Below are 12,280 nucleotides of genomic sequence, written 5' to 3' on the forward strand. Positions count from 1 at the left end.
TATTTTCTCCTTACAAAACATAATTAGGAGCAGATGGAAGAAAGATATCATTTGACAGCATGAGATATGGTCATCAGCATACTAGGTGATCCCCTTCTTTAATCAGAAACCATGGTATTTGGAAAGAGAGTGGTAAAAAAAAGGAAAACAGTACACTATGGCAACATTGGTTTTGAAATCTGTGATCATCAGATCGATTTACAGAGGATTGGGCTTGAGACAAATTTCTTGAAATTCATGACTTCACGCGGATTCAAACATGTTGAGGTTCGATTAATTGTTCACCCAAAAAAATGAATTCCCCCCACTATCTCCCACATTGCTTAAGCATCTAAGAGCAGGCAAACAGCATTTTGCATTGAAACATGGGCTTCCCCATAATGCCCTGCAGCTGTGAGATCTTACAGATTCATACCTTGCACAGTAGTGTTCCTTATCTGGGCCATCACAAATCAGAGGTTCCTAGTTTGATGGCTGAGTCATTTTTCATTTCCAGAGTCACCGGGTAACGTTCTCTATTCTGTAGAGTGTAAGCTATTTTAGTCAGCAGTGTCTTCTGTTTGTTACACCTGTAAAATGTAAGCTCTTATGATCAGTGGGGTGCTCTCTCTCCTGTAGAGTGTAAACTCTTATAGTCAGCTGTGCCCTCTCTCTTACCTGAACAGTCTACACTCTTATGGTCAGAGGGTTCCTCTCTCTTTTGCCTGTAAATTCTAAGCTCTTATGGCAAGCAGTCTTTCTCATCTGTAATAACTTATTATGGTCAGAAAATTTGTCTCTTTCTCCTCAATCCCACATCTACTTTACAAGCAATTACAAGCTTTCTAATATTAAAATACATGCAAATGTATTCAATGCAAATCAACTTTTTGGGCAAAATAAGGCGAAATTGGCAAATTCAAATTTCAAAAGATTCGCTCATCTCTCGTTGGAATCATGTAAATAATTGACTGGAAATTATTATATGCCTATGAATTGAAACTAGTTTGCATATGAAACTTGAAATATAAATCTGTTAGGACTAGAACTGAGCGATTCTTGTGAAATTCTAATTTGCCGACTTCACTTAATTTTCCAAATGTATTTGATTTGCGGAGAATTTCAATGCTGGAAAGCTTGAAATTGCTTAGAAAATACACATGTGGAAGTGGACAGAGAGAGAATCACGCTAACCATAAGAGCGACTATTCTAAAGGAGATAGAGAGAGGACCCACTGACCATGAGAGATTATAAAGACACGTAGTCAGTGACTCTGGAAATGGAAACAACTTTGATGCACAAATTGAGCTCCACTGGGAACCACTCAACTCTAATGGCCCAGGTAGAGACCACCCCTATAAAAGGTATGATAATCAATAAGATGTCATAACTGCATAATATTATGGGGAAGCTCGTGTGACAACTAAAAATTATGGTAGCCCTCTCGCTGATGTTTCAGCAGTGTGGCAAATGGTACCTGGTACCATATATACTAGAGTATAAGTCAACCCGAGTATAAGCTGAGGCACCTAATTTTGCCATGGAAAACTGAGTAAGCTTATTGACTCGAGTATAAGCCGGGTATGCATTGTCCCCTCATCCCTGTCCTGCTATGTGTGGCTCCCCTGTCTTGTCCTGGTATGTGTGGCTCCCCCGTTTTGTTCTAGTATGTGTGGCTCCCCCATTTTGTCCTGGTATGTGGCTCCAATGTTTTTTCTGCTATGTGTGGTAACCCCATCCTGTCCTGGTATGTGGCTCCCTGTTTTGTCCTGGTATGTGTGGCTTCCCCAGTTTGTCCTGGAATGTGGCTCCCCTGTTCTGTCCTGGTATGCTTGGCTCCCCCATTTTGTTCTGATATGTGGTTCCCCCATTTTTTCCTGCTATGTGTGGCAACCCCATCATGTCCTGGTATGTGGCTCCCATGTGTTGTCCTGATATGTGTGACTCCCCTGTTTTGTCCTGGTATGCGGCTCCCCCATTTTGTCCTGGTATGTGTGGCTCCCCCCGTTGTATGCATGGCTCCATGTCCCACATGGCTCCACTGTCCCGCATGGCTCCTAATGTCCTGCATTGCTACACTGTCCCGCATGGCTCCACTGTCCTGCATGGCTCCCAATGTCCCGCATGGCTCCCACGGCCCCACATGGCTCCCACACACCATTGTCCTACTCACCCCCCTCGTGCGCCCTTGCATCTCTGTCCAGATGCCGGCAGCGCTTCGTTGTTCCTGTGCTCAGCGGTCACGTGGTACCGCTCATTAAGGTAATGAATATGCACTCCATGCCTATGGGAGTGGAGACACTTCCATATTCATTACCTTAATGAGCGGTACCACCTGACCGCTGAACACAGGAACAGAAATAGCTGCCAGCTCAGGGACAGATATGCAGGGACTGAGATGCACCGACGGAGGGTGAGTGTTGATGTCTTCTGGAAGCCAGCAGCTGCAGCTGTCACTGTGCTACAGCCGCCGACTCCCCACTTCCCCTCCGCCAGCTTTCTGGACAATGACTTGTGTATAAGCTGAGGGGGGTGTTTTCAACACAAAAAAGTGCTGAAAATCTTGGCTTATACACGAGTATATACAGTTAAGTATTTATTTAGACATCAAATCTCAAAAAGTTCAAATTAGCATGAAACAAATTTGACTTAATCTTGATCTTTCGATTAATTTGTTCTTTTCTAGTTACAACACGTAATTACACCTATTATTTGTCATAGAGCATTCTCATACATTAAATGTTTGCATAGTTTATTTTGTCTGGAAAAAAACTCATCATTTTACTGTACTAACAAAGTGAATGAGAATTCTGAATTCTCATGAACTTCCTGCTTTTTTGTTTCCTAACAGATTTGAAGCAGTTTCAAATCTGCAGCAGTCAGTTATTTCAGTGTTTTTTTATAAATGTTTTTCAACCCAGATGAGGGGCCATGCATACCAGGATAGGGATGAGGAGGCCATGCATACCAGGATAGGGATAAGGAGGCCATGCATACCAGGATAGGGATGAGGGGGCCATGCATACCAGGATAGGGATGAGGAGGCCATGCATACCAGGATAGGGATGAGGAGGCCATGCATACCAGGATAGGGATAAGGAGGCCATGCATACCAGGATAGGGATGAGGAGCCATGCATACCAGGATGGAGATGGGCACCATGCATACCAGGATGGGGATGAGGGGGGCATGCATACCAAGATGGGGATTGTGGAGGCCATGCATACCAGAATAGGGATGAGGGGATGTTGTATACCTGGATTGGAAAAATATATATACCAGGATAGGGGATATTAGTACAGAATTGACCACATTTTTTGCTTCACTTTTTTATTTCTAATTTCCTCCTCTAAAACCTAGGTGCATCTTAAGGTCCGGTGCATCTTATAGTTTGAAATATACGGCACAGATAGCTTGTATCAGCCTAATCAGAGACAGTGCTGTTTCATACTTATTTCCCCTTATCAACACAAAGTAAGGTCTACTTATGCAAAGAACCTTAAAACAGTGTTGTTTGCTGATGGATGTATCTGATTTGGCTGATTTTGGGTAATCTACATACTATTTCATGAAGCATTGTGTGCATATAGAGATGATCAAAACAATTCAATGCAAGTTGATCTCATAAATTAAGTTTTAGAAAATTACCAAACCTAGAAAATTTGTTTATTGATTTGCACGAAACTTCAAAAATGACTTCTGCCATTTTAAACACTCAAGAAGCAGGCTTTACCACAATGCTTTGCTGCTATCTAATCACATAGTATAGCCCATACAATCAAGAGGGGATATCATATCATGTAGAGATGAGTAAATGTATTCAAAGATAAAATATTTATACTCAAAGTTTTCAAAAATATTTTGCAATAAACTTCATGTGAAGTCACCAAATATCAGCCACTATTTTGCTGAATTCTGAAAGTCTAGGAAAGTGCTAAAAAAATAATATTCACTTTGTCCCTCACATGTTTTGCTGCTGGTGATGTCTGCTGTCTAAGCTTCTGCTTGGCCTTGCCACTTCTTTCCAACATCTGCCGGCATATGTCATTCTCTTTAGTCTTTCTATAATTCAATACATCCATTGAGTCTACTAAATAAGAACCTGTACCCCAATATGAGCACCAAGAAAATGAAATACTTTTATTATACCATCGCCAACATAGTCATCTTATATTTCTCAAGTTCATGTATTTTCACAATTCTTAGTTTTTCCATTAAATCTTGAAAAAAAAATACAGTATATCCAAGTTTTATTTCTGGTGCCAATACAAATCTTGGCTTGAATGCCTTTACTATGTATGAATAAATGATATCTCTTTAGTGCAAAAATGAAATAAAATTGTGCAATAAGGACACCAAACCATTAAGTTATGAGAAATAAAATGATACATTGTTTGGTCACATACTTGTGCATCTAAGCAGGACTAAAATAAATTTGTAAAAGCAATTGTACAGAACAAAAACCCCAATGTATCAAACTGTACAATAGGTGGAGGCCAAGTCATTATTACTGATTCCTCAGTGCTACATGATTTATTATGGAGATGTTGAGGAATTTAAATTAGTTGTTTTTTTCTTGAGAACTGAACCAGGTCAGAGTTTTCTATCAACATATACTGTACATCTTTTTATTCACATTTACTATTTTAAACACTAAAATATTTTGAATGATCGAATAATATTCTGATATTATTTCGAGTTGTTACAACCTTGTTTTCTGTATTCAGAGGTAACCTTTGACACTCGAGACATGACACTTCATATATCAATGGTTATATTGGAATTTTAATTCTTTAAATTCACAACCTTGTTTTCTGGATATGCTGCAACTGATCTTATGCGAATAAACTATGAATTCCAAAGTTAGCAATATTATAAAGCTACCTTACAGACAATATGGCATTGACTCTTTTTTTTAACCAACAAGGAAAAATGTGTATGTGATGACACATTCAATATAAAAGATGCATATAGCATTTTATTAAATAACATTAAAAAGACCGAAAAAAAAGGCAAAATTCACAAATACAATGAAAAAATTGGCTGGTGAACCAGCAAAATATTGCATTAAAAAAGATGGAATAATCTAAAAAAGAATGGAGGAATAAAATAAGTAACAAGCTAAGTATTACAAATAAATATAGAGATGCAGGGTATATACTGAAAATAATACACCAGAAACCTTCCTGATAGGAAGAATAAATTCATTTGTGGTATAGTAGCAGAATATGAAAATGGCTAGCCCACCAAACACCTGATGCATGTTTTGCAACAGCTTAATTTGGAGTGGTGAATGGGTGAGCCATTTTTACATGCTTCTTACATAGCACCTATGGACTCATTCCTCCTATTAGGGTGACTTCTGGTCTAGTAATGCCTTATTACCAGTATTTACCTTTACTTATTTTATTATCCCATTCTTTTTTAGGTGATTTCTCTGTGAAACATTTTTTTTAATGCAATATTTTTTCAGCTCACCTATTTTTTCCACGTTTTTGTTTATTTTAGCATTTGAATGTCTTTTTAATGCTACTCAATAAAAATGACATGCATCTTTTACATTGATTTGTAATCATTTACATCCTTCATATTTTTCATTATTGATTGACATACTTGTCTATTCGGATTTATTATTTTTTGCCTTGGGTCACTTGTCTCTGCTTTATGTTCAAATTTTTTAATAAATAATTTCAACTAATCTTAATTTCTTGTCTCAGTTTACATTGAGGTTGCGTAGCGGCAACAATTTGCTAGTCGGTTTTCTTTTTATACCTTGGCTAACAACACACCAGCTTGCCCACTTGTCTTATTTTCTTCCTGTAGAGTCTTAGACTTCAATATTTTTGAGTATTTAGAAATACTAAACCTGTTGAATCTTTGAACAGATCAGTCTGTCTTTTAAAACTCACTTCTCTATTCTTAAATTAATAAAAATGTCATAGAAGTTTGAGAGAATAAAAGGAAAAAAGATATATACCGTATATACTCGAATATAAGCTGACCCGAGTATAAGCCAACCCCCTAATTTTGACACAAAAAACTGGGAAAACTTAATGACTCGAGTATAAGCATAGGGTGGAAAATACAGCAGCTACTGGTAAATGTCAAAAATACAAATAGATACCAATAAAAGTAAAATGAATTGAGACATCAGTAGGTTAAGAGTTTTTGAATATCCATATTGAATCAGGAGCCCCATATAATGCTCCATACAGTTCATGATGGGCCCCATAAGATGCTTCATACAAAATTCCCCCCTTATAAGATGCTCCATATTAAAATATGCCCCATATAATGCTGCACAGGTTAATAATGGCCCCATAAGATGCTCCATAGAATCATTTGCCCCATTCGATGCTGCATAAAGGTTGATGGTCCCATAATATGCTCCATAGATTATGCCCCATATGATGCTCCATACATTATGCCCAATAAAATGCTCCATAGATTATGCCCCATAAGATGCTCCACACATTATGCCCCATAAGATGCTCCACACATTATGCCCCATAAGATGCTTCACACATTATGCCCTACAAGGTGCTCCATACATTATGCCCAATAAAATGCTCCATAGATTATGCCCCATAAGATGCTCCACACATTATGCCCCATAAGATGCTCCACACATTATGCCCCAGAAGATGCTCCACACATTAAGCCCCATAAGATGCTCCACACATTATGCCCTACAAGGTGCTCCATACATTATGCCCCATAAGATGCTCCATAGATTATGCCCCATAAGATGCTCCACAAATTATGCTCCATAAGATGCTCCATTCATTATGCCACATAAGATGCTCCACACATTATGCCCTATAAGATGCCCCATACATTATGCCCCATAAGATGCTCCACACATTATGCCCCATAAGATGCTCCACACATTATGCCCCATAAGATGCTCCACACATTATGCCCTAAAAGGTGCTCCATACATTATGCCCCATAAGATGCTCCATAGAATATGCCCCATAAGATGCTCCACACATTATGCTCCATAAGATGCTCCATTCATTATGCCCCATAAGATTCTCCACACATTATGCCCCATAAGATTATCCACACATTATGCCTCATAAGATGCTCCACACATTATGCCCTATAAGATGCCCCATACATTATGCCCCATAAGATGCTCCACACATTATGCCCTACAAGGTGCTCCATACATTATGCCCCATAAGATGCTCCACACATTATGCCCCATAAGATGCTCCGCACATTATGCCCCATAAGATGCTCCACACATTATGCCCTACAAGGTGCTCCATACATTATGCCCCATTAGATGCTCCACACATTATGCTCCATAAGATGCTCCACACATTATGCCCCATAAGATGCTCCACACAATATGCCCCATAAGATGCTCCACACATTATGCCCTACAAGGTGCTCTATACATTATGCCCCACAAGATGCTCCACAACTTATGCCCTATAAGATGCTCCATACATTATGCCCATAAGATGCTCCACACATTATGCCCCATAACATTCTCCACACATTATGCCCCATAAGATTCTCCACACATTATGCCCCATAAGATGCTCCACACATTATGCCCCATAAGATTATCCACACATTATGCCCCATAAGATGCTCCACACATTATGACCCATAAGATGCTCCACGCATTATGCCCTACAAGGTGCTCCATACTTTATGCCCCATAAGATGCTCCACACATTATGCCCCATAAGATGCTCCACACATTATGCCCCATAAGATGCTCCACACATTATGCCCTACAAGGTGCTCCATACATTATGCCCCATAAGGTGCTCCACATATTATGCCTCATAAGATGCTCCACACATTATGCCCCATAAGATTATCCACACATTATGCCCCATAAGATGCTCCACACATTATGACCCATAAGATGCTCCACGCATTATGCCCTACAAGGTGCTCCATACTTTATGCCCCATAAGATGCTCCACACATTATGCCCCATAAGATGCTCCACACATTATGCCCCATAAGATGCTCCACACATTATGCCCTACAAGGTGCTCCATACATTATGCCCCATAAGGTGCTCCACATATTATGCCTCATAAGATGCTCCACACATTATGCCCTATAAGATGCCCCATACATTATGCCCCATAAGATTCTCCACACATTATGCCCCATAAGATGCTCCACACATTATGCCCCATAAGATGCTCCACACATTATGCCCCATAAGATGCTCCACACATTATGCCCTATAAGATGCCCCATACATTATGCCACATAAGATTCTCCACACATTATGCCCCATAAGATGCTCCACATATTATGCCCCATAAGATGCTCCATACATTGTGCTCCATAAGATGCTCCATACATTGTGCTCCATAAGATGCTCCATAGATTATGCCCCATAAGATGCTCCACACATTATGTTCCATAAGATGCTCCACACATTATGCCCCATAAGATGCTCCACACATTATGCCCCATAAGATGCTCCACACATTATGCCCTACAAGGTGCTCCATACATTATGCCCCATAAGATGCTCCATAGATTATGCCCCATAAGATGCTCCACACATTATGCTCCATAAGATGCTCCACACATTATGCCCCATAAGATGCTCCACACATTTTTCCCCATAAGATGCTCCACACATTATGCCCCATAAAATGCTCCCCACATTATGCCCTACAAGGTGCTCCATACATTATGCGCCATAAGATGCTCCATAGATTATGTCCGATAAGATGCTCCACACATTATGCCCATAAGTTGCTCCATACATTATGCCCCATAAGATGCTCCACACATTATGCCCTATAAGATGATCCGTACATTATGCCCCATATGCTGTTGCTGCGATTAAAATAAAAAAATCACATACTCACCTCTCGTCGCTCAGGCCCCTGGCAATTGCGATATTCACCTTCCCTGTTTCACCACTGCGCGCCGCTCTGTCTTCCATCTTCCACAGTGACTGTTCAGGCAGAGGGCGGCGCGCACACTAACTATGTCATCGCACCTTCTGACCTGGACAGTCACAGCCAGAGGACGGAAGACAGAGCGGCACGCAGCGGTTGAACGCGGTCAGGTGAATATTGTGCAATGCTCACCTCCCCGTCATACTCACCTGCTCCCGGCGCTCTACCTGGCAGAGTCTCACTGTCAGATGGTCTCCGGGAGCTGGCGGCATCTTCATATGATCAGCGATCATGTACTGCTCATTAAAGTAATGAAAATACAAGCCACCCGCAACCTCCACCTGCCGTATGGCTACCACTTGCTCCATACAATACCGGCACGCCGCTACCTCGGGGACTCAATACATGCCAGGATCGCGCTGCTCCGCCGCTGCTGCTGTCAAGGAGGGGGTAAGAAACATCCCACAAGGGAGAGAAGCGGACCGGGGGAGAGGGGAGACAGACCGGTGGGAGTGATTCGAGTATAAGCCTAGAGGGGCACTTTCAGCCTAAAAAAATGGGATGAAAATCTCAGCTTATACTCAAGCATATATGGTATGCAGTGTTTGAAACACATTGAAGGATACATATATTTTCTTCTCTCGCACTGATGTAGATGTTCAAAAATGTAATAATAACAAAGTAGATTAAAAAAATATTGGAAAAATATTCAACTGCTTCAACCTTGTTTTTATAAATGAGCTCATTAGATCATAAAGGGTCTCTTAGCAGATCAAATAACTTCTATAGGTAACACTCCCCTATTAACTCTGTTTAGACTGTTACAAAGTCATTGTAAAAATTAGCTGAGGTTCTAGACAGGCTCTCCACAGTGAGATAAAAACTTCAGACTGGAAACAGACAGGACCATAAAAGAACATATAAACATTCAAGAAGATAGTCAATGAAAAATATCCCTTAGGCCTCTTTCACACGTCAGTGTCTCCGGTACGTGTAGTGACAGTTTTCTCACGTACCGGAGACACTGACACACGTAGACACATTAGAATCTATGTGTTTATGCACATGTGCGGGTTTTCACACGGACCGTATGTCCGTGTGCAAAACACGTAGACATGTCCGTTTTTTTTCCGGCAGCACGTACAGCAATACGTCCTGCACACGTGCACACTGCACACGCGCATATTCCTCACTGTAATGAGCGGTCCCACATGACCGCTCACACAGGACAGGCTGCCGGCGCTGAGAGGAGAGTAGAGACATCGCGAGAGCTGGGTGAGTATTTCTTCTGCAAGGGACCGGGCGGCGCACTGGGGATGGGAGGCGGGGGTCACATGCAAACTTTATTTTTCACAAAAAATAACAAAAACTTGATCTTTCATCTCTTCTCTCCTGCGGGGGAGAAGAGATGAATGCCGGCTTCAGCACCACACAGGGGGGGCAGCGCTTAGTGTAGCACTTTCTCTCCTGCACAGTCCGTGTGGTCCTCAGGTGGCACACGAGCGGCACACGGATGCTGCACGTGTGCCACACTGATGTGCCATGTGAGCACACGGACACACGTACACGGATAAGTCCGGTACCGATTTCTCCTGTACCAGAATTATCTGGACGTGTGAAAGAGGGCTTACAGAGCTTTGTCGTACCTGAGTTGTCCATGCATGACATGGCTACCTATCTGCAATTAAATAAAGGGAACACTTAAACAACAGAATATAACTCCAAGTAAATCAAACATCTGTGAAATCAAACTGTCCACTTAGGAAGCAACACTGTTTGACAATCAATTTCACATGCTGTTGTGCAAATGGAATAGACAACAGATGGAAATTATTGGCAATTATCAAGACACATTCAATAAAGGAGTGGTTCTGCAGGTGGGGACCACAGACCACATCTCAGTACCTATGCTTTCTGGCTGATGTTTTGGTAACTTTTGAATGTTGGTTGTGCTTTCACACTTATGGGAGCATGAGACGGACTCTACAACCCACACAAGTGGCTCAGGTAGTGCAGCTCATCCAGGATGGCACATCAATGTGAACTGTGGCAAGAAGGTTTGCTGTGTCTGTCAGCGTAGTGTCCAGAGGATGGAGGCGCTACCAGGAGACAGACCAGTACACCAGGAGACGTGGAGGGGGCCGTAGAAGAGCAACAACCCAGCAGCAGGACCACTACCTCAGCCTTTGTGCAAGGAGGAACAGGAGGAGCACTGCCAGAGCCATCAAAATGACCTACAGCAGGCCACAAAAGTGCATGTGTCTGCACAAACGGTTAGAAACCGACTCCATGAGGATGGTCTGAGTGCCCGACGTCCACAGGTGGGGGTTGTGCTCACAGCCCAACACCATGCAGGACACTTGGCATTTGCCACATAATGCCAGGATTGGCAAATTCACCACTGGCACCCTGTGCTCTTCACATATGAAAGCAGGTTCATACTGAGCACATGTGACAGACGTGACAGAGTCTGGAGATGCCGTGGAGATTGATCTGCTGCCTGCAACATCCTTCAGCATGACCATGCCAGACCTCATGTGGCTGGAGTGTGTCAGCAGTTCCTGCAAGATGAAGGCATTGAAGGTATGGACTGGCCCGCCCATTCCCCAGATCGGAATCCGATTGAACACATCTGGGACATCATATCTCGCACCATCCACCAACATCACGTTGCACCACAGACTGTCCAGGAGTTGGCAGATGCTTTAGTCAAGGTCTGGGAGGAGATCCCTCAGGAGACCATCCACCGCCTCATCAGGAGCATGCCCAGGCGTTCTAGGGAGGTCATACAGGCACTTGGTGGCTACACACACTACTGAGCATCATTTCCTTGTCTTGATGCATTTCCACTGAAGTTAGATCAGTCTGTAATTTGATTTTCCACTTTGATTTTGAGTATCATACCAAAGTCAGACCTCCATGGGATATTAGTTTTGATTTACATTGATCATTTTTATGTTTTATTCTTCTCAACGCATTCCACTATGTAATGAATACAGATTTGCAACTGGAATATTTAATTCAGTTATATCCAGGATGTGAGATTATAGTGTTCCCTTTATTTTTTTCATCAATATAATTTCTTTCTAGAGCTCAGGATATGCTGTAGTTTCTTAAATAAATCCCATTGTTATCACTTCTGTACCCATGTGTATCACTGTTAGCTGCTTAAGTAAAGTCCACTTTGAAAAAGTCTTTGCCTGTAAAGCAAAATTACATTAAATGTTTTCAGGCGTTTCTTTTTTTTCAACAATTTCTTTCCTGCCAATTTTCATATCAGAGTCTTATCTCCTCAAGGTTACTGTAAATTCTGCAGCATTCACACACTAATTCCCTTGACTTTTTTGCGACTAAACTACACTTTCTATTTTACAAGTGATTCATTTTCCAAGTGTCATCACAC

The 12,280-nt window shown here is 41.6% G+C and overlaps 1 protein-coding gene across 2 annotated transcripts in view; it reads left to right on the forward strand.

Moving 5' to 3' along the window:
* The window catches only part of CCSER1 (coiled-coil serine rich protein 1), a 1,470,964-nt gene that overhangs the window by 664,593 nt on the left and 794,091 nt on the right, over window positions 1–12,280 (forward strand). The window lies entirely within an intron of this gene.

Source organism: Ranitomeya variabilis, chromosome 1 (genome assembly GCF_051348905.1).
Source record: "Ranitomeya variabilis isolate aRanVar5 chromosome 1, aRanVar5.hap1, whole genome shotgun sequence".
Lineage (NCBI taxonomy): Eukaryota > Metazoa > Chordata > Amphibia > Anura > Dendrobatidae > Ranitomeya > Ranitomeya variabilis.